Here is a 23462-nt window from a genome sequence, read left to right as displayed (position 1 = left end):
AACCCTTGAGGAACTCAGACTTACATGAACCTGCCCAGCATAGAAAGCTTTGATAAATCTCCCCCACCCCCGGCTCAAGTGCACAGAAAAAAAAACATAGCCACTTCCTTCTGCTTGAGGTTCTTTTGTTCTTTTGCATTTTTTCTTTTTTTCTTTTAGAGGGCTTATGGAGCTAACTGTCATTTTTGGTTCTTGGGTCTTTGTAAATTACAGGGACATCTGGCATGCAGTTTACTGCATTTGCTAGCTCCGGTATGTGTGGTTATGTACGCAGTTCCTGCTGCGTGTGCGTGTTAACACCCTACATGCATAATTGATGCATGCATAATTTGGAGCTTGAGTGCATTGGTATATTTTGACATTTAAGGGTGACTACTGAGGTGCTGATTATAAGTAATTGCTCAATAAATATTTATTAAATGAATGAATGCACCAAGAAGACAAATGTCATTCATTCATTCAGCAGATGTTTAAATGCAAGTATGTGCCACGCACTGGGCTAGATATGGGGTGTTCAGTGATGCAGCCCCAGAGTTCCTGCCCTCTGGGAGCTCACGGCTGAAGGGCGGGAGGGAGGCAGGCGCATCAACAGCCGATTATAAGACATCATGGAGACGCAGTGATAGAACTCTGTGTGTGCAGTGTGGAAGCTCCGTGGAGGAAGACCTTTGTCTGCTTAGGGAAGGGGCTGAGGCCAGGGGGCATTTCCTGAAGGTGGTATGCCCTAAGCTGGGGCTTAAAGTGTTCCAGACAAGTAGGACAGCACAGTCGATGGCAAGCCATGAGAAATCACAGGGTGTGAGCAGAGAACGAGAAGCCTGAAGGTGCTGCAGAGCAGCACAGAGGCAGGGAGTGGGCAGGAATGAAGTACAGGCTCAGGGATGGACTGGACTGGAGTGGGAGGGCCTGGGGAGACTAAAGGAAAAGAATTTCAACTACCTCAGTTAGGGGGCCAAAAATCTCTTCTGGATTCTGCCAGAATTTGTACACACACACACACACACACACACACACACACCTCAAAGCAGAATTTGGACCAGCTTTGGATGTGTTGCTGGAGTGCAGTAAGAAGGTGTGTACACACCCTGGCTCTGTCACTGGCGAGCTGTGCGAACTGAGCCCAGGCCGGCTTCTGAACCGGCAAGCGGAGGAGCTGGACCTTGCAGGCTCTGAGGTTCCTCCCAGCTTTTGTACTGCCAGTTGCCTAGGTTCTGAGGTCTGCACATAGACCACACCTGGGCCCGTTCCACATACGAACCGCGGTGCTCTGTGCAGTGCACAATAATATCATGGTTTCACTGCCTTAGAGTGAGGAGACTGCTAGGTACACCGAACACAGTTTTATAGGAATCCCTAAGAAGCCTTCACAGAAATGTAATGTATGATGGAGATATCCTACTGTCCTCAGCCTGGGTCAGCGCCTCATTATCTCAATTCTGAAACCACCCCCGCCCCCAATTAAATTCATAGCACAGATCCCTGCTTGATTTAGTTTCTGTAAAGCATTGCTTAGCTCACATCCTTTCTGCTCAAAAACTCTCAGTGGTTCCAGTTGACTTATAGAATCAAGTCCAAAGTCCTTAGAGGGGCTGGCATTCAAGGCCATACCCAAGCTACTCCCTCCTTCCCTGCCACCACCTCTGCCTCAGCCACATGGGACCTCTAGCAATGGCGTCCATGAATGTTCCCACCGCTGTGCCTTTTCTCAGTCCGGACCCCCACTTAAGGTCCAGCTCAAGTTCAAGCCCATCTCCTCAGCTCTCTGGTCACCTTGTCCTCTTCTGAGCCTTGTGTGACACCTACTGACCCTGTTGTTCATTTGTGACTATTAATTGAACTTTGTGGGTTGTGTCTTACCTCTCCAGCTAATGTGGAAGCCCAGAGGATAGGAGCCACACGTCACCCTTCTTGGTAGTCTGTGCCCCTAGCACGGTGTCCTGCTCATGGAAAACATTTGCTGCTAATACATTTTCTACCTTGTAGCCTCTATGAGACTATTGAGTAAAATCCAGGGGAAGTATGATGATTATTATAATCATAGTGCTGTAGCCTGAAGTTTTTTTTTTTTTCTCTCTTGAAAAAAACCCCCAGAAACTTGGAGAGAGTGGTTTGGTGCAACCATTTTGGAGTAATGAGATTGTGAAACATTTCTCCCATGATTCATAAACAGTATTTCATATGTGTTACTTTGGAGCTTAAAGTTCATCCAGGAATGAGCTATTTCACAAATCAAAAGGAGCATATGTGCAACCCACCAGGACGAATAATCACTCGGCTAAATTTAAAAGGGAAAACGACTAAACACTCCAGACTGAAATTAGAAATGGTTTAATGTCACCTGACTAGAGAGGAACATGAGACTGAATTCTGGTCCCGATGTTCAGTTTTTATTGTCCGTGTTCCATTGAGCAGCACATGGGATTTTTCACAAAAGAGGAACTGGCATTAAATCAATAAGGAAAATCAGCACTTCCTTACTGATCCAACAGCACTGAAGGAAGCTGAGCTTCGCCAACATGTACAACTGCGCAGAATTTGTAACCGGGCGGTTAAAACCGCCACGTAAGCTGGCAGCTGCGATTTTCCCAGAAGTAGAGCTTCAGGAAGAAAGATAGCTTTTAAACTCCAGTTCCATTTTTGCAAATTAGATCTGTTCATGTAAAACTGTTTTAAGCCCAAGTTTTTTTTCCTCTTTTCTTTTCTTTTCTTTTCTTTCCACATTAGTAAAGGATAGAATTGTTTCTTTTTACCCACATGGAAATTCATTCGTTTTCCTCAACAAATATTTACTGAATACCTATCGTGAGTCAAACACCATTTCAGGTGCTGGGGATGAAGAGGTGAAGAAAAGAAGCACAGTCCTCGACCTCACGGAGCTTGTTTTCAGCTGGGGAGACAGATAAAAAGTAAGCGAACAAGCAGATCTACACTGTCAGGCACAGGTGCCTGAAATAATGCAAACACTGTATTTGGAAAATTAATTTCCAGACAATTAAAAAGTAAGAGTCCTGTATAAACATTATCTTAGCTCATATGTTACCTATATTAAGGGGTGTTCTAAAAAGAATAACCCATACATGGCTCCTTGCATGTGATGTTGATGTTCCCCAACGACTTGCAATGGGACATGTGTCTTTGAGGGACATTTCTAGGAGAAGGATTTGCGCCAACTTGTATCCGCTCCATTATTGCCCTATATGGTGCCATAGCCCTCACTGTGGTCTGCACAGGAAACCTGGAATTCCTTCTGGACCTCTCCCTCTCTTTCCTCCTCTTCACCCAATTCTAGCAGCCCTCTCTCCTGGGTCTTTAAACCCTGTATTTTGAATATACTTCAAATCAGCTCCCTTCTTTCCATCACCCTTTCCTTAGCGCAGGCTTTGTAATTTCTCTCCATGACCCCTGCAACCTACTTCTCCCTGATTCTAGGCTCAAATGCTCCAGTGCCCCCTCTTCACTGCTTCCAGAGTGATTTGTAAAACATGCCCTCCCCCAGCTCCCCGTGCCTGCCGAGGGAGCTCAGTCTTCCCGGTCTGGTCACTACCAGCTTGGCCCCAGCTGACCCAGGCAGATTTATGTCTCTGCACCCTTCCTAGATCCTGGGCCCCACTCATACCTTCACCATAGAAGGTACCCTGGCCACATAACACACAAATTGCTTCTTCTTCCCTGAATACTCTCTTCCTCCTTTCCTCTCAATTCTTGCCACTCTTTCATATGGTTCAAAAGTCACCTTCTCTGTGTAGTCTTCCTGTTCCCACCAAGCAGAGCTGAACTCTCCCCCGCTTCTCCCCCAGCGTTACCCTGACACCTTCTTGCTTCCAGTACAGCACTAATGGCAGGATTTTGCAGTAGTGTGCTTATGTCTGTGTCTTCCCTCCTAAGCTGAAAGCTCCTCCAAGTAGGGAGTATCTTATTTGTAATCTGAAATGTAGCACAATGCCTGGCACGTAGCAGACCCTCAATAAATATTTGATGAATGAGTGAATGACCTGTGGCCTCTTCTGGTTTGGCCTGTGCTGAACTATGCTTTGAGAATTAGGTGACTACGGCAATATATTGCAACTGACCAGTTCTATAAAGAACTTAACTTTGCTCTTATGAACAATGGATTTTAAACATTTGAGCTAACAGATGGAGATGATAAGGAATTTCAAAACCAAATTTCCTAGATAATATTTCTGCACATACTATAAATCTGGAGATGGTTGAGAAGGTCAAATAAATGATTAAAGCATGTAAAACAGAATAATTAAGTAATCTGTATCTTTTGCTGCAGAAAAGAAACTTGAAGAGATTTAATAAGGGTTTTTAATAAAAGATTGTACTCCAAGGAGGACTAACCATGTTCCTCCTGCATGCACATAAAAGAAGAAATGAGACTGAAGTGCTACAAAGGTTAAAGTTAAAAACAAAAAAGAGCTCAATGGTGTCCTAACTGGGATATGTGAGCCCACTTCGTTACTGCAACAAACAGCTCACATGTGTTGAGGGCTTACTCTGAACCAGGCATTGTTCTGAATGCTTTACCATTTATTTCATGGAATCTCCATAACAAAGCCAATTGGGTTCGTTTTAGTTATATTACTTCCATTTTACAGGTGAGGAAATGGAGGCTCAGAGTGGTTAAGTAACTTAGCTGAGTGGCACAGCTGGAAAACAGTCGAACTGAAATTCCAGCCTGAGCCGCCTGGCTCCTGAGCCTTTGCTCTTACCTCGTCTGCTTACTGCCTTACCAGGGAGGCTGAAATCGATGCCCCCCGAGGATGGAGGCCTAAAGCTAAGCTCACAAGAGCTCAGTAAGTTCATGTGACTAGTTTAAATTTAACACGAAAATCCCTGAAAGCATTAATCACCCTTCATTGCCAGGGCAACTAACCGTCTTGTGGACTTCACTACACCAAAGAGCATGTGTGTGGAGGAGTACCCCTTTGCCTTTATTCTGGTGAGTTGGCCTGCCCGCTCTTATCTTTCTTATGAGACAGTGTGTTTTTTTGTTTTGTTTTCAGCAGTCTGCATACATGGTTTAAGTCTCCACATGTGTTCATGTATTAATAAGACTTGACATAAATTGAGTCAAATTTAGATGTTATGATTTACTAGCTTCAGAGAGACGGAATTTACCCTTGGGGCTAAAAAGCCAGCATCTTCTTCCTTGCTGTTTTTTCCAAGGCAACCTTGTTCAGCCTGCCTTGGGGACATAAGCAGTGGGGTCACTGTCAGACGAGACAGGGGCAGCTTGCTGAGCAACTCAAACGCCTGTGCAGAAGGAAGTCAACGCTCATCTGATCCGCAGTGCAGATGATCAACCCTGAGCTGCACTCCAGCTGCAGGAGGCCTGGAGGCTGGCTCAGGAGAACCAGGGTGGCCCAGCAGGAGCTCTGTGAAAAGGCTGTGAATGAGTCACTAGACTTTTCAGGTTGACTGAGATGACTGCTGTTGATTTTCTTCGAATTTAGATGTGTTATCAGTGTTCACACATTGGGCATAACGGGAAAATGAGTGAACATTTTCTTCATAGTGCTGGCCTTCTGCAGGGTTGTGATAAGATTTGGGGTAAGATGTGACTCTCCAAGAAGGCGCCCCTCAGTGTGCTGGCCTGCATCCCAGTGTGTGTTAGGGGCCTCACAGGGAGCTTAGCGTCTTAGCGTCCTGAGCTGGGAGTAAACCCAGTGTGATAGGCTCACGTGCTTTCTGACGCGATACACAAGTTGGCTTGGGTTGATGTTTACCGTTTGAGGGCATTAGGAGGCACTGCTAATTGATCACACTAATTGGTTCATGGTCTGGGGAAAGCGCTTGCTTTCTAACAGCGGGTCCCCACAATAACAAGACAAATTCTTAGTGTCTTGGTTAAGTGTTTGGGCTCTAGAAGCTCAGTTGACTCCTCTGGCCTCAGTTTTCCTCATCTTCAAAATAAATAAAGCAATGAAATCTACCCCCTTGGGTTAAATAGATTAATACACGCCAGGCACTTGGAGCAGTGCCTGGTCTGTATAGTTAGCGCTGAGTTTGGACTTATATTAATGCATGCATTTTTTGTTGATACAACTTCATGTTTGGCAGAGGACCGACTCCACTGCTGGCACAAAATAGGTGCCTGGTAAATATTTGTTAACTGTTGGTGAAACTAGAAGAATGTGTTTAGTGGAATACACATATAGTAACCTGTTCTGATTTCTCAGTAACCAGACTGGCAAGACTGGATGTTAGATTTGCTCTCCTATAGAGAAGTATTTCCAAATATATGGAGTGCTCTACAGTCAGACATCTCTGCAGAAAACAAGGGAAGAGAGAAGCCAGTTTTGTGTGAAGATCATGAAGGAAACAGCATGAAAAAACGACTTGGGGAGTATCACATGGAAAATGGACAGCAGGTTCGTGACTCCAAGTCAAATACAGTATCTCATGTAATCAAAAACTTTAAAACTATAAAATATATGCTATTTTCGAGTCTACAAAACTAAATATGAAAAGCAGGAGTCAAACCTCTGACCTCTGTTTACCTTCTGTTGATTGTCTAATGACTGCTTCAAGTTGAATGAATCATTTAATTTAAAAAACAGAAAGAAAATGAACAGCATAATGTTTTAGGAACTGGTATAGCATGACAAGAGTATCTTAATATTAGGTCAAATCATGGAATTGCCACTTCTTTTGGTAAAAAACTGTCAGACACTGTCGATTTCATATGGTTCTGTGCTATATGTAAGCTGTTTTGACACTAAATCAAAACACATATTAACTTGCCTTTTATTGCCTTTAATTATGGCTGTAGAGCAAAATTAGCCAATTTTTTTTGTCTCCACCTCTTTTGCCTCTCAGAGTTTGTGCACAGTAGGTGATAAACAAATGTTTTGTTAACTGAGTAGTGTTTTCTGTTATCTTCTCTTAAAAATAGGCCTACATTCTGCGGCACTCCCCAGTGCTGAGACTACCTTTAAAATCTAATTCGCAAAGTGTTGGCTTTGTTTCGTGTTTCAGGGTTTAGATGGATCCTTTCTGTCCCTTGTTTGGGCAGCACTGGAAAGCTAATTAATACAGTATTAATGTATTGTAGAGACAAACTAGACTCTACTTGCGCACACAGCCATGACAAGAATAAATTTAGGTCAGAAATATTTGTGCAATTAAAGAAAAATGTTATAATAATGAGAAATTATCGTTTATATGATGCATCTCTGTGCACTAAAACACATTCTAGACTTACAAACGAGGTGAATGACAGAATCAGGCAAGTGTTCTCCCAAAAGTTTCGATCACTTAGGGCCCAACTGGGATGCCCCAGCTGGAATGAACTAGAATGGTAAGCTTTGGCATCCCGGGATGAGGAGCTTCATTATTATTCATTTAAGGTTGAATAACCGTTGGGATTGGTCCCAGACTTAGGCGTACACCCTGACATAGCTCAGCAGGCAGCATGAAATGGCCTTCGGTTCAGAAAATAAAGAGCTCCTTCCACGGTGGCAGAGATGAGCAGTGTTCACGGAGCAGCGTAAGTAACCGGGGAGCGGTTGCGCCTCCATGGGCCCCAGTTTTCCTGCATTTGCTAACTACCTCCTAGAGAATATTCATTCTCTATAACACCTGCTGTTGAAAGGATAAATATTATGTCTTAAAATTCTTTGCATGTCTTGGGGGGAAAAGCCCGAGCTCTAAAATGAATGATTTGGGTTTTGCTTGACCCTGTGACAGCAGCTGTGTGGTAAAAGCAGACTGCTGGGAAAACAGAGTTGCTTTCATTTTTCAAACAGAAAAGCCACGACCCTCTCTCTGTTTGGATTCTTACACAAACCAATACATGAGCAAGAGAGGGCTCATGAAAGCGTTAACGTTTCCTCCAGCGCCACGGATTTTTTTAGGAGATTCTTTGTTAAGGCATGGGGCATGCTCAGTTTTGCTCGATTCCTGCTGTCTAATGAGATCCCAGCCCCAGGTGATGTGCTCCTACAATGGTGTCTTCACGCTAATTACACTTTAGAATGGTTAGAGCAAGAATAGTTCCAAACATACTTGAGGTAATAACTAGTCATATATCCAGAAGGTCAACAGTTCAATCAGAGAGAAAAAATTAGCATATCTTAAGAAAGAGTTCAGTGGTTTTATACAAGAGCTCTCATTTCAGTCTACAAGAATACTTAAAACACTGATAGAGCCAGTTAATTCTATATTTCCCTTTTTAACTCACTGAAAGCTCCCAATTTCAGGGTGTAATGTCTGAGGACAAGAAGCCTCTGGCAGGGGGAGGGGAGAAAGTGCGTTGTCAGGGAAGTTGGCCCAGTCTGAGGTTAGGTGTCTGTGCCAGGACTCGGGACTCTGAGTGAGAGAGAGGAAGGCCTGGGCTGCTGCAGGAAGAACTGGGCGATGCTAGAGGGTTTGGCATCGGATGAGGGCTCTGGGCCAATCTCCCATTATAGTAACAACACAGATGACAACAAAACCCTCAAATAATTGGGTATCAAATCACTATAAACAAAGTTACAATCTGCTCGCACCAGTACAGTTTCCATAACAGTGACTAATTTTTCCCCTGAATTCCCATTTTTCTGTGATTTCTAATGAACATAAAAGAGCAGCAATGGGGAACTACACCCATTGGGTTCTGTTTTAAATGACTGAGGTTGTCTTTTGTTCAGAAGTGCAGAGCATTTTGATTTATTATGAAGATATTTACTGAGCACTTATTATGTACTTGGCAATAGTTATATGGTTGGTTTGTTCAGAGATGACTCCTAAAAAATACTTTCTGCTCTGCTAAAGTATTAAAATACTAAATCAGCTCATGGGTTTTAAAAAATATGCGAAAAAGTGACACTTTTCATCCTCCAAAAGCCTCATGCCTCGCACAAAGAATTCCTTTCAATAAAGGTGCAATGTAACCTGTTGTTGTGTGAAACACAGCCTAGGAACTACCGATTTCAGGAGGACCATGTTCAATAGATAAATAAAGGTAAGCTGGGAAACGAAGAATGGCTTTTGTAATTTAAACTACAGAGGAACTTTTAGGCTTGAAAATCAAGTTAGAAAGTTACTCAACTCATGAACTTTTTAAATAGGATGCAGCCTTTTTAAGACCATTTTTAAATAGAAAGCATTTAAATGTACAGAAAAGCACAGAGAAGAAATAGAAGCTTCCATGTACCCGTAGGGTTTTTATGAGTCTATTTAATTGACCCTGTTCCATTTCAGAGGGGTCTTTCTTCCCAGACGTTGCTCACCCAAAGACATTTCCATATTTGAGACCAGCCTCTGGGAAGAAAACCTTTTTGTGGACATTTTTGGTTCATGGAGTTTTCTCCTTTATCCTCTGGCCATTCTCCTCTGAGCTGTTATTCAAGGAGGGTGGGGACGGCCAGGAAGATGCCCTTCAGCAGGTCACAGTCAATTCAGGGAGATCGATACCCACATAAATAATTCCACCATAAGGCTGCCATGAGTGCTGGGGAGAAAAAGATTAATTCTGTCTGGGGAAGAGCTTGGGAGAAGGGGTAGGTTTGGGGCTTGCCCTTGAAGGTTGGCTGGGATTTTGGAAGGTGACTGTGTGGGGTATGGGGGAGCTCGAGCCAGAATGAAGGCCTTGTTCCAGGATGGTGAGCAGACGTGGTCTGTGGCCCAGAGTGCATGTTCTCAGGGCAATGCGTGGACTTTGGCTGTAAGAAATGTTGAAGGCCTCTAGCTTGCGGATGGAGGGGTCAATGTCCCAGATTTTCTGACTTCCTTTTTCAACTGTGCTATCGAGTCTTACTAAATTTTAATAAATATATCACCCAGCTGCTTTTCAATCCTAAAATCATAAAATGTAGAAATAATTTACCTTTGGAGAGAATGTTACACTTTACTAATGGCTTTTTTAACACACATTATTACATTTGATTCATGTAACAGCCCCGTGACACCCCAGGCTCATTTCTACAAGCTATTTCCTTGGAAAGTAACTACTAGTTATAGAAACTACCAGCTATAGAAATCAGAAAAATCGCCACTAGCAGCCTTCTAGTGTTAGAAGTGCAAGCCAGGGTAAAGCAGCAATTCGGGAGAAATGAAAGGCAGAGACTGAGAATCCCGGGAAGCGGAGACAGTGTCTGTGAAAACGGTGAGTGATGCAGAAGAGACAGAGCGCAGCAGAGGGGAGAGGACGGAGTGTGGGGGCGGGGGGTGGCAGTCCACCACTGGGTGGTACTTAGCACAGTGCTGATCACACAGTAAGCCTGTTCAACCACAAGTGGGGTTGGCTGTGTATCTTCAGCGGAGCCATGTGAAGAAATTAAAAAAATCCAAAATGGTGGCTTTTAGAACATGGGTATGGGATGAAATGAATATATATAAAATTTTAATAACATCAAGGAGCGGAAAGAGCGGTTCCCACACGAGGAAGGGGAGGGATGCTCATCTCATTTTGCCCGTCCGCATTCCCTCTCATTCTGCAACATCTCCAATCTACTGTGACTTTGCTAAGCTGTTTCCAATGCACCTACTGAAGGGGTGCACTTTTGCAACTACTTTACAGAAGCTAAAACCACCAGCCCACCACGACGGTTGTAATCTAGTCAGCATAAATCTTACCGACGTTGGACACATCAACACACCCTCTTAGCCTGCTGCCAATCAGTTTACGGTACTTTTCCACTTAGAGACATGATGTGAAATGGAATTAATCCAGTGGCAGCGAAGTGAGTGCATTGTTGAACAAATCCCTTTCTGTGGAAAAGAACTTGGTTGTGCAGCTCATTTGAAAAAAAAAAAATCCACATGACAGTACAATGTCTTCTCTGGAACTGAGCAAATGCATTTATTTCCGTTTTATTTACAGCTACATTCAATCAGAGCTATTTTATATGATAGTGTACTCTATTGTCCTTAGCTAAGGGCCATGGTGAAAGCATCTGCAGGATGTTTTCACTGTAACATTTCAACCAAAATGTTACAGTGAAACTTAGCCTAAGGACTATTGCTCCAGCTGGACTACCAACTTGGCAAAGATCGACAACATGGAGAGAGAAGAGAGACTAATAAAAACCAACCAGATCACATATGTCCTTTTGTATTTTCCCTTCTTTGCTTTCTGTGGTCAAAGGACGGTCTACATACAACATACACTTAATAAATACATTTTGTCGTGACGATCACCAGCAAACAAAACTTGGAGAGGGCATGGAGAATAGCGAAGGGATATGAGGTTGGGCAGACTCAGGGCGATGTGCTAATGGAAGTGAGGTTCTCAAGCCCGGAGAAGGGAAGGCTGGGCCTGCTTGGCAGGGGATTCAGGGTTAGGAATGTGGAAGAAGTTTTGGTTTAGATTGGATTAGGCATCAACACAGGTCCTGAAGCAATCTTTCTCAGGAAATTTTACATTTGAAAGTAGATACTCCTTCTAAAATGATTTAGGTGCCCTACAGTAGGGAAATGACCTGGAGGGTCCCTAAAGTACTATTCCAGTTGTTATCCGTGATTTTTCAGCGGCTGGTGCCAGGAACCAGACTGCTTTTTGCCCTCCTATCTCCATAGCTGGAAGCACTTGACCCCTTCCCGCCAGTGAACTGTACTGCAAAGAAACTCAGCTCAAAGCATTGCTCAGCTGGGAGGGATTTAAGAAGCTCACTTTAGCTGAAAGCACAGCTAACTCTGTGCACGGTCATCCCCTGCTGCTTCCTGGCCTGGCTCTGAGGTGTCCCAATTCCAGCAAGTGGGATTCTGCTTTGCTCCTAAGTCCACATCTTCCTGAATTTACCTGAAATCCACCGTGTACCCCTATGCTAACACCTGGAATCCTTTCCTGACTTCCAGGTCTCACGCGATTTTGAGATCACACCTAGTACCCACTCTCAGAGCTTTGCGTCTCTCTAGCCCACACCTCCCTCACATGCAGTCTCTGACCCCAGCCCTGGTCCCTAATGCTGACTGTCTTTGTGCACACAGCACTGGTTACTGTCAGTTCTAGAAGCCTCTCCTCACCTGTGACTGGATTTTCCACTCCCTTCCTCCCAAGCCCCCACCATCACCCCTCAGGCAGCTGCCAATCTCTTTGTTCTCTGCCTGGCTGTGTCCTGTCATGCCACATGGCTCCATTTTCCTATGACATTCTGTTGTATGTAGCTGCACATGTGACTCTTTCTCTGCAATCCATATACCTCTATAGCAGGACCTCTTAGCCTCGTTACTACGGACATTTTGGGCTGGTCATGTCTTTGCTGTGCGCCTGCCCCGTGCATTGCAGGGTCACCAGATGCACTGCTGGCCGGCCTCTACATACCAGGTGCCCGCAGCACTCCCTCCCCCATCTCAAACTGGGACAACGAAAAATATCTCCAGGCATTGCCAAATGTCCCTGGTGGGGAGGGGGTATCAAAATCCCTCTATGTTTTCAATCTGGGTTCTACAGGAACCCAGAAAGGCAAGAGTATTTTAAAGCCAGTTATATATATTTTGAGAAGTAGATGGATTATACAGAATATTTAAATCTGATAAAATTTTAACAACTCTAAACTCTTAATAAGCGCCAAATGGAATTTTGTAAGTCTTGTATTATGACACAAGTAGATGAAGGGTGAAGTGGGGTGAAGTTCCTTCACCCTAGGTTGGTTCTCAGATTTGATTGTGCATAAGAGTTACCAGGGGAGTCTTGTTAAAGTTGAGATTCTGACTCAGAAGGTTAGAGGCAGGGTCTGAGGTGTTCCTTCCTAATGGGCTCCCGGGTGGTGTCAGCACTACGCATCCCTGGAGCTCATGTTGTCGAGCAAGGCCCTGGACAAAATCACTGGGGAAGGGTGCGAATGGGGTTTGAATATTAATGACTTCAAGGTCATGAGCGACATTAAAATTTGAATTGTGGACATTGCCTGCACCTTTCTGTAATGAATGAAACTGCTCACAGAATGTGTTTTGAAATGTGATATTTCTATTAGCTTGAAATTATAAATATTATACGAGTTACTTGTCAGTTCTCTGCTTTGGCCAGGAATGAAAGCCTATGAACTGCTGAGCAATAGCTCAGAGTTTGGCAAGACTTTTAGAGGTTTCCACAGGTCTGATGGAAATCTAAACTTCAAGGTCTTTGTAGTCCTTGTTTTACTAATGAAAGAGGCAAGGGCTGAGGATAGGGCTGGAGCAGAGGACGAAGAGAGGAGAATCACTTTAAACAGGGCCTTGCAATAAAACAGATATACTGTACCTTATGGTGTTTACACAAACTACAAATAATTGTGTGCTGAAATTATACTGACATCACATGATGTTACTACAACCCCAAATTATACTTTAAAACATTTACAAAAATGAGTGTTATTTACTGTATCATATAGTGAGTGATAAGGATAATCAAATCTTCTGAAAGCTGCCAAGGACTTAAAATAAAAATTTATTTCTTTCATATATATTGCCTCTGAATAACTTGTACTTTGAGTTTTGTAGACAACTGATTCATTGTTGCATGTCCTTGGGATATGCAAATTCATATTTGTTTGCTTCTATTTTACAGTTACAAAGGGTGAGACTCACTAGTTCCTCTAAAGATGTATGAGAGATTTGTCCAGGGTTGCAGACAAGTTATTGACAAGAAGGAGATAACTGAGTCCTGACCCTTTAGAGGCCTCTACCGGGGATCCAGCAGGAGACTAGCTATATCCTCATAGTAAATAAATACCTGCTCATCTGCTGGGACGGAGACCTAATATGCTAGCTCTAAAATATTTCGATAGGTTGTTGCCAATATGACTAAGTATAAAAGGGATAAATTTCTCTACAATTAGACCTCTGTGGCTAGGTATGGAATAAGGAAGATCTGGCTTCACAGTGGTGCATGGGAACTCACAGGTTTTAGTTGACCACAATTTCACTATGAGTCAGCAGTGTGACATCAAAGCCAAAAAGACTTATGCAATCTTGGGCCATGTTAACAGGAGTATAAGGTGTACATCAAGGGAGGCTATTACTCCATGGTGTCCTGCATGGGTCAGACTGCTCCCAGAGAGCTGTCCCATTCTGGGCACCATGATTTAGGAGGGGCCTTAAACCAAAGTCTGGCAGAGGTGAACACTTAAAATGATGAGAGTTTGTAAAGCCACATCATAGGAGAGTAGTCAAAAGAAGAAAGGGTATTTGGCCCTGGCTGGGTGGCTCAGTTGGTTGGAGAGTCATCCTGTACACCAAAAGGTTGCGGGTTTGATCCTTGGTCAGGGCGCACACCTAGGTTGTGGGTTCGATCCCTAGTTGTGACATGTGCAGTAGGCAATGGATCAATGTTTCTCTGTCTCTGTCTTTCTCTCTCTCCCTTCCTTTTTTTCTAAAATCAATAAACATATCCTTGGGTAAGGATAAAAAAAAAAGAATGAAGGACATTTGTGTTTGAAAGAGAAGACTTAGAGAGGGGCATAACTGGAAGTGAGAGCAGAGCAGTGTTTCTGGGAAAACAGCTGGAGGTAGTTTCCAGTGGCAGAAATTTAACTTTTAGATCCCCAGGGAAAAAAACCACGGGAGCCTTCTCAACTCTGTCATTTGCAAAGTAAACAGATCTTCAGTGAAGAAGACCCTGCTCCTCCTATGATTTTCCTGAGATGTGCAAATTTGTGCATGTGTCTATGCTTCTTCGACGAGCCATCTCCCTCTGCCTGCAGGTGCGCCTCCTTCAGGAAGCCCTCTCCACAAAGCACCGCCTTGAGCCACTTGCTCTATATCCTCATTGTGGATGTCGCACTGCAGTAGCATTTTCTTTTGTTTGTCCCAGTTTCCCTAATAGCCTGTCAGCTCCTTAGGGAAAAGGACCCTATTTTGTTTTTGTTTTTATTACCCTAAATGTTCTCAGTACATCTGGGTACAGTGAATTGGGGACTAAGAGGCTATCTGTTGACGGGAGCCAAAAGATGAATTAAAGTAACCAGACAGGTAATTTTTTTATAGTGTCTACATGACAAAGCCTTACAGCTTGCTCTCTTGATGATAATAACACCTAATTGAACCTTCACTTTATAAAATAATGTGAGCTGACAGAGCTGGCTGTGTAGTAAAACTTACTTTTCCCTACAGCTTGCGTTTTTAAGATAAAAGTTATGTATCCGTGCTAGAGGAAAACAGAGTTTACATTCTAAGAGCTCCATCTTGCTGGTTCCAGGTCTTGGGAACTGCTCTCCCGCTGGGGGATTCTTTGACTTCGAAATTTCTCCTTCATTATCTGGATATTTACTGGGTACTAAGCGTGGAGTTGCAACATCACACAGTATGTGGTTTACGAAATGAGTTAGCGGTCCCTTAACACTATTGCTCTAGAAGACAGAAATTCCACAAAATGCGTTCGTTTAAATAAGAAACCATCATGTTACGCATTTTGTAAATGAAGTATTGAGTGTTTACATTACATCAAACATATAAAAACACTCTCAGGGTAACAATGCCTGCCTCTCCCTAAGTCTCCTGGGTGGCAGCAGGTTAAAGAACAGTATCATTTCACTCGAGGACAGAGGAGTGCACGAGGCACAATGAGTCACCCACGAGCCTGCCTGAGCTCATCCTCCGTCACTGTCATCCCCGGACAGTGTTCCCTCCCACGGTCCAATGACCTGACAAAGTACAGAGCAAATTGCACCCTTCTCTGTAAGAAGTTGATATAACTCCATTCGCCAGCCTGAAATTCTTTTAGAAAATTCAAAGAGCAAAATGACTGAGAAACAGGGCACCCAATTTCCTATCATCAGCCGATAATCACAAACAGAGATTGCCGCCTTCCTGGTTACTGAGGAAGCCAGCCTGTTCGTGTTAACGGTATTTGGCTCGGGTCAGTCCAAACGCCTAGAGCAGGGGTGGCGGGGGGGTTGCTCCCATGTGTAGCAGACCCTTGCCTTCGCAGTTCCACTGTTTGACAATTGCCGGTATAAAACCCTAGTTTACTGACATATGGACCATGAGAATTTTCTGCTTGTTTTAGCTTCCTGGAGAGACTCAGAATTAAACTGGGACTATATCATGGATTTGTGTACTTGGCAGCATATGCTCTGGACACTTTATAAATCTGAAACAAATGCTAACATACAAATGTGTCCTAATTATTCTGACTCGAAGATTCTCCAAATACTTCCAAAAGCTTGTCACATATTTCTTGTCTCAAGGCTTCTGCATTCAGTGCCGCAGACCATCACATAAATCTCAAATTTCCAAGCAATTTCAGGGATATTAAAGAAATATAAAAATAACTCTTAATAATGAAAAATCAGGTGGAAGGTTTGGGTACTTTAAGAGGAATAATGTTTTTAGAAGGATAAGGTCTAAGCCCAAAATAAGCCCATCAGCATTATTTATTTCCATATTATATACTCTGAACTACCCAAGAGAGAAAATAATAGATTGTGTTATGTCTGCCTGATGCAGAGCAGAGTTAGACCCAAATCACTGTGAGACAGCCCTGCAGAAAAATGAGGCGACCAGGAGAACGACACATAAACAGCCCGTCAAAGCACTGTTGATGTTTATAGTTTCTAACAGGATTTGGACATTGCAAAGGGACCCATCATGAATTGGATGCTGGCTCTTATGACCTACAGGGAAGGGTTGAAAGGTCTTGCCATCTATCATAGAACAAGTCGCTTCTGTTCTCAGCCCCAGGTAGTTTGCAAAAGAACCAAAAGGGCTTTAGAGAGCACACGGCCTAGCCTCTCACTTGACCAAGAAGGAAACCGAGGCCCAGGGAGGTTACATCTTGTTCAAAGTCACAGAGGTAGTTTCCAGTAGAGCCAGAAGGCAGATTTCCAGAAGCCCCATGAAGGGTTCCTTGATGCATCCCCGGAATGCCGTGCCCGGACCAGTATAGTAGAAGGCTTCCTGGGCTACAACTCACCAGCTCTGGTCCTGTCTTGGCCGACATTAGCAAAATCACCTTGAGCAAGTCGCTTAACCGCATGAGATTTGCTTTCCCCACTCTGCAACACGAGAGGTTAAAATATGTGGTCTGCCTTCCTCAAAGATCATAGCCAGATCAAATGAGATAATATGTGAAAACTCTTTTTTTAAAGCTTTATAAGGCTCAGGGTAACAGTTACACAAAACTCCAAATAAAGGACATTTTTCCTGTCGAGGATATGTGGACGGACTCCAGGGATCACTGGCCCACTGGAAGTTCTGTGTAAAGGAGCGTGTGATGAGCGCTAGGCATGCTAGTTCCCCCGGGGAGAATTTCTGTAGCTTTCTTCAGCTCCGTAAGTGTGTCTCTGACACTCCCCTCCACCCCACACCTCACCACCGCCAGTAAGAACCTATGTGCTGTCCTGGATAGCAAAGTATTTATGGTCAACTTACAGAGTTCAAATAATGTACTAAAATATGACAATTTCCCTAGATTTAGCATATGGTTGAGATCTTCCTGACAGCCTTACTGATTCAATAAGCCATATATTTTTAATATAAATCTATTTATGGGAGGTGAGCAAATCTGACCTCACGTTTTGCTCCATAAAGCACTAAAAACCTGTGGCCCGTAAAGTGACGAGTGCAGTTTCAAATTACAAAGCAGCCAGACTTTCTACTTGTGTGCCTCCCTAGTAATATTTCTTAGTTACTTAAAAAGACTTTTCTTTAAAACCATATTTAATAAAACTATCTATTATTTACTGAATTCCTACTGGGTTCTCAGCCAGTTGTTTCCAGTATTTTCTCAAAAAGCACCAGACAAAAGACACAAATCGTAAGCCATTTGTAGGCTGCCACATTAAACCTGTGGTTCTAGAAGGCTGAGGTGTGAAGAAAAACAAACTTTTATATTCACGACCAATTGATCAATTAGGCTGCTTTTCATTAAAAACACACACAAAAAGGCAGAACCAATTTAGCAATGACTGTGTTAGAAATGCAGGAGAAGATTATTAACGTTGGATTTTTTCTCATTTATTTTTAGTTCTCTTTAGAAAATTACTCTTGAGAGTTTTCTGTAGTGGCAGTCAAAGGAGCCAGTCAGCGCAGCGACCCTTCTGTCACCGCAGGGGCAGTGACCGGTGCCCAGCTCGTGAGGCCTCTTCTGTGTTACAGTTATGTTCCAGCAGCCACAGGCTGATTACAGAGTATCTGATGTGCGAGAGAACCAATTAGGAAAGTTACTTCCAACAAGACCCATCCATCGTCCCATGTGGTCTTTCATAAATCTGACAATGGCTATACTCTTGTGTTTCAGAGGTAAAATCTCATACAGTACAGAATTGTGAAAAATGAGAGGGTTTTTTTTCCCCCTTGACTGTATCAAAGTATCATCTTGTGCCCTCTGGCTCTGAGGTCTCATAAGTTCTCTCTCATATTATTCCTTTCAGTTTTTTTCCTTCCTCTTCTTTCATTTTTCTACATTTTTCAGTTCCTACTATTATCTCTTATGTTTAAAGTTTCTTAAGCTATATAAATACAATAGGTAAACTCATCTATGCCTCATAGAGTGCTGTACTTCAGAGAGACAAAACAAATATATTTTGGTAGCAACCCTCTCAGATTTTCAAGAACTTAACTTAAAACTTGGGTGGTGGCGGTGACTGGTGTGTGTGGGGGGGGGTGGTTCTGTTACTCATTTTCATTCTGTTTCATTTGTGTCACTTCTCATTACATGTGCCGGTCTTCAGAGAGAATACTCTGGAATCAGACCGCCTGGGTTCAAATCCAGCTAGTTAAGTGACCTTGTGCAGGCTACCTAATCCCTCTGTACTTGGTTTCCTCACTTGTGAAAGAAGGAGAGTATTAGCACTTAATTCATTGTGCCGTTATGAGAAGCAAATGAGTTAATACTTGGAAAGTGCTTGACAAATAACAGACACTGTTACAGGAAATTTGTATGTATCCACTATTTAATCTTCCAAATAATATGATGAGATAGGTGCTACTGTTATTCCCATCTTACAGCTTAAGAAACTAACACACAGAAAGAGTAAGTAACTTGTCCCAGTTGGCCCAGTGAGTAACTGAAGGATTGGTTTCAAACCGAGACTGTCGGGCTCCACAACAAGCACTCATTGAATGTTATTATTATTGTAGTTGTTGTTATTACCTGCACTTATACACTCAATAAATATCTGCTGTTGCTGCTGACAATGATGAATTTGTATGCCTAATCCTCCTTCAAAGTGTACTGAAATGTGTATGACCCCTAACGGAACAGTTGCTTTGGGCAAGGGTTATCATCTAAAGTCATTGGTGATAGTTTGTTGGGAAATAGTATATTACCACTGTCCCAAAGTGTCACTTGCTCAGGTTACTTGTTAATTGCCAAGGAGAAAAAAGTACCTTTGCAAAAGAGAGATCCCTGGAGTGAGATTGCAGCCTGGAGCCACGATCAGACTGAGCATCACAAGTAGAGGGACGACCTGTCATTATGTGCCTCCTGCTGAGACGCAATATGGAACCTTGTACCAAACAGTCAGTCGAAATCTAATCAATGCTTTAGTTCTAAATTAAAGTTTATAGGAAATACAAGAGGTAAGTGAAGAAATAAATGATACCACGAGGAAACAACAAATCCAGAACGTAGAACATTCCACAAGATAACTGGCCTAACCTTTAAAAAAAGTTCAATGTCAAATAAAAAGACATAAAAACCAAATGCAAAAACGTGCTTTCCTTTTTAAAAATCAGATTAAGGGTTTTTTTTAAAGGTATAGATGACATTTGAGGGGCAAATGGCAAAAGTTAGATATGGCCTAGGTATGAAATGATATTAAGGAATTACTGTTCATTTTCTTAGGTATAATGATGGCGTTGTGATTATGTAGGAGAATGTCCCTATTTTTAGATGTGCACTGAATTATTTAGGGTGAAATGTCATTTTGTCTGTAACTTACAAGCTGTTCAGAAAGAAGTACATACAGATGGAACATATATGGCAAAAAGTTCACAACTGTTAAATCTACGAGGTGAGTATAGAGGTATTCATTGTACTAATATTTCAACTTTATTTTTGAACATTTTCTTCACTTTCTTCACAGATACATGCCTTATCTTTGGCGAACATGTAAGACTTTTATTTTCATGTGCTTAGTAATAGCTTTTAACAAATTCTATAAAATGTTTGCCTCTGAATTCATATTTAAAAAGAAAACTAAAATATTTTACTAAGTTCCTATTGGCTCAAGCTTATTAAAAACTGGTATCAACATTGTTGAAGAGAACTCAGTGCCTAACACAGGGCCTGACACGTACTGAATGCCCAATAAAAGTTTGTAAATATTTATTTACGTTCTACACTTTCCTGAGGATTCTGAAGTGGCCAAAAAAAAAAAAAGAGAGAGAGAGAGAGACAGAGACGGAGAGAAAGAGGCATGAGGCTGTATTATTTCTTTACAGATCAAGGTATGCTGGGAAAATACTTGAGATGGACAAAATGGGGACCAAATGACCCTGTCCTTGATTCAATAGGTCATGAAGATTCTTGACCAAGTTTTGAGTTTGTTTTACAAGGGCATGAAAATGAAGACTCTGTCCCTAGGACTAAACCAAAAGCAACAACTATTGTTTAAGAAATCCTGAAGGAATCATACTTAATGACACATTTTTGAACAATTGTAGACTTTTCTAGATCCATGAAAAGAGGCAAATTCTGCTCAAGTTTAGGCACAAACCCTACAAGTCACCAACACCAGTGGATGTTATTCTCTGAGAATCAGCAAATATGCACGAACTAGGGTCATTCCCAGCTCTTCCAGAAGGCAATGGTTCTATAAGAGATGGCTTCAGGCAGTAAGGGAGACAGATATCTTTTGTATAAGAGGTGGGAGGAAAATGATCAAGATTCAAAGAAATAATTAATAATGATATCACTTTGCATTTTCCTAGTGCCTTTTTCCTAAGGCACTTCTTATCTACAGTGACTCACTTATTCTTACAATATCCCTATAACATAGACATAGAACAATTAAAGTTAAAAAAAATAAAAGCGATTTTCATCATGACCTAAGATGTGGAACATATTGAAAGGATATTATATTAGCAATAAAGATATTTCTTCATATTGAACAAACTGATCACCTCCTCCCCTTCTGCTTCAGTAAAGTCATTTAAAAAAAATAAAAATCTATTACAATTTAGGGAGAAAAATATTAGTTTATTACATGGGAGACACTCCAAATTCAATCTAAAAAGGTACTTTAATTCGATGATATAGAGCTGTCTCTCTTTACAAAAAAAGTTCTCAAAAAGAGTACAAATCAGAATTTTTTAAACTTGAAATTTAAACGCACTTATATGATTATTTACATAGTGTTCTTTATTTACTGATGGGTCTTTTTGTAAAGAGAATCACTTTAAAATTATTTTATAAATATGAAGTTTTGTAAACAATACTGGGTTGTTAAAGCAGAATATACTTACACTAAATGTCCTTTCGAAACCAAAAATAAGAAAGAAAGTTGGGGGGGCCACTAAAGAGCTAAATAATCTATTGCAGACGTAGTCGTAGGGAACAAAAGAGTCTTCAACCCGAGCTTTCCCGTTCTCAGATGACATAACATGAGCAACATGCGATCTTTGCCCTTGGATTTTTAGATCCTGAACATTTCCCTCTTCATTTATCTGAGGATGCACATTTTCAGTAATGCACAAATTAAGTAGTATATGCTTTATTAACAAGGCCCAATTTTGGATGTGTAAATACAATATTTTAAAGTTAGTAAAATCCTGGGTAGGTGTATTCAATTCTCGTTTTCAGGAACAGGTGGGGCAAAGAGCGCAGAAGAGTTGTCTTAAGACTTGATGCCTAAACTAAAGACAGTCTTAGCGCTATAGCATCAACTGTTAGTAAAGAGACAAAGATAGACAACGCCCTCTCAAAGTCTATTTCAACACTTTACAAAAAGTTTCCTTTTTGTAAAGGGATCCAAGTTGGAGTTATTTGTAAAGGTGACATAAATGCTAACAGAAGCAGAAATGCAAGCAACGAGAGAAATCCTGACCTCAGAGTACTAGTGTTCATTCATTGTTGCTTAGCCCCTCACCCCAATCCCCCAGTTTGAATTAAATGCTGACTATGGTGAAGTGGAATTTCACCCTTGTAATTCTCAGAAGCCATCAGTGGAGTTGTTTTTGTGTAATGGGTTGGGTAAGAAACAAGTCCTCTCCTAGTTCATTTGCTAGTTAGAAGTCAAATCTTATCACCACAAGCATTACTACAGCAAAAGATTAAGAGACCTTAGCTGATGGGACAACATATTAAAAGCAATATTTGGAAAGCCCACAGGATTAAGATTTGACTCATAGAGAGCGTTCTGCAAACTATAAAACTATTCAAGACCGCTAGAGTATGTGGACTGACGTTGCATAATGACATACCTTTTAGAAGAGAAGAGATTGAGTCTATGGCTTGGCTTTGACACTGAGTTATTAGAATCCTCTCTTGCAAGAAGAAGTTGAATTCACATCCAAATGACTGCCATTTCAGAGTACGGATCCACCTTGTGCTGTCTTCCGACTACCATGCTAAAAAGAGGGTTTACGCTCACAGATCCATTAGTGCCTCCTCCTCCCTAACTTCTTACTCCCTCCTCCAAACCACCCCCAGTCAGAACTGCAGTCTGTAGGCAAACCACACAGGAACTAGCAGACATGGGGCTTCAGAGAGTTGGGTGTGAGCCTTAGATTATGTGGTTTTGTTTTCTTGCTGCCAGAGTTGAACTAAAATGCAAGAGGTTCACTGAAACACTTTTGCTTCTTTATGCTTGGTTTCAGTTTTAACAATTTCCCCTCTGAACCATTATGTTCACATAAGAAAATTTTTAATCCTAGAGATAGTGCATTGGCAGGCTGCTGCTGGTCTTAAGGAAAACTCTCATTTTCCCTTAGTATAGCCATGCAACCAGAGAAACATTAAGAATTCTTAGGGGAACATATTTAATACCACTCTGGATCACTCACAATATTAAAATCCCAGGGAAAATGCTTTCTTAGTGCAATTACCCCATAATATTATCCTGAACCAAAAAAAAAGAAAAAAAAAAAAGGAAAGGCTCTGAGCTAGGATGTGTTCCAACCCCAGTTTAGCCACAATCAGGCATGAGCTGGGCCTGGGATTCACTTTCTCTTGAGTTGGTTGGACTAAAGGATTTCTGGGATTTTTAAGTTTCTGTCACCTTCAACTTTCTTAGTTCTTACCTTCAAATTTATAACTTACCCTCCCAAGTTCCTCCCTCCCATCACAAGTGCAACTTGTAAAGGCCTCTTCCTCTCTCTTTGCTCTTGCTAAAAATGGATTGCAACGTTGCATCTTTCACACAAAATTAGACCCGTTGCTACTCACTAAATGGCACCGTTCAGAGTTTGGAAACCAGACCCAAGAGGAAAATGTTGGCTCGCAGGATGTTCCCAGCTTTAATCCCTTGAAGGCTAAGACGGAGGGCAACATATTAGACGCGATTTGGGGTTCTAAAAATTGAAACATTCTACATTGTGAAATGGTATCATTTTCTATCTCTTTGCCCCTTTATACCTAAACCTTGCTCAAGATTTACCTTTTTTATAAAAAT

General features: G+C 41.9%; 1 protein-coding gene and 1 long non-coding RNA gene across 2 annotated transcripts in view; one reads left to right on the top strand and one right to left on the bottom strand.

Annotated features, from left to right (window-relative positions):
* GRAP2 (GRB2 related adaptor protein 2) overlaps window positions 1-22542 on the bottom strand; it is a 63405-nt gene extending 40863 nt beyond the window's left edge. Inside the window, exon 1 of the mRNA XM_024579537.4 lies at window positions 22273-22542. The gene's annotated coding sequence lies outside the window, so the exon portion shown is untranslated. The remainder of the gene's footprint in view (window positions 1-22272) is intronic.
* LOC123478614 (uncharacterized) lies at window positions 2768-7095 on the top strand. Its single transcript, XR_006653873.2, has 3 exons — window positions 2768-2906; window positions 4870-4945; window positions 6186-7095. It is a non-coding gene; the product is annotated as an uncharacterized lncRNA (long non-coding RNA).
* Window positions 22543-23462: the final 920 nt, after the last annotated feature.

This window comes from Desmodus rotundus, chromosome 3 (genome assembly GCF_022682495.2).
Source record: "Desmodus rotundus isolate HL8 chromosome 3, HLdesRot8A.1, whole genome shotgun sequence".
Classification (NCBI taxonomy): domain Eukaryota; kingdom Metazoa; phylum Chordata; class Mammalia; order Chiroptera; family Phyllostomidae; genus Desmodus; species Desmodus rotundus.
The sequence above is the reverse complement of the archived record's forward strand: the minus strand, read 5'-3'. Positions and strand labels throughout refer to the sequence as shown.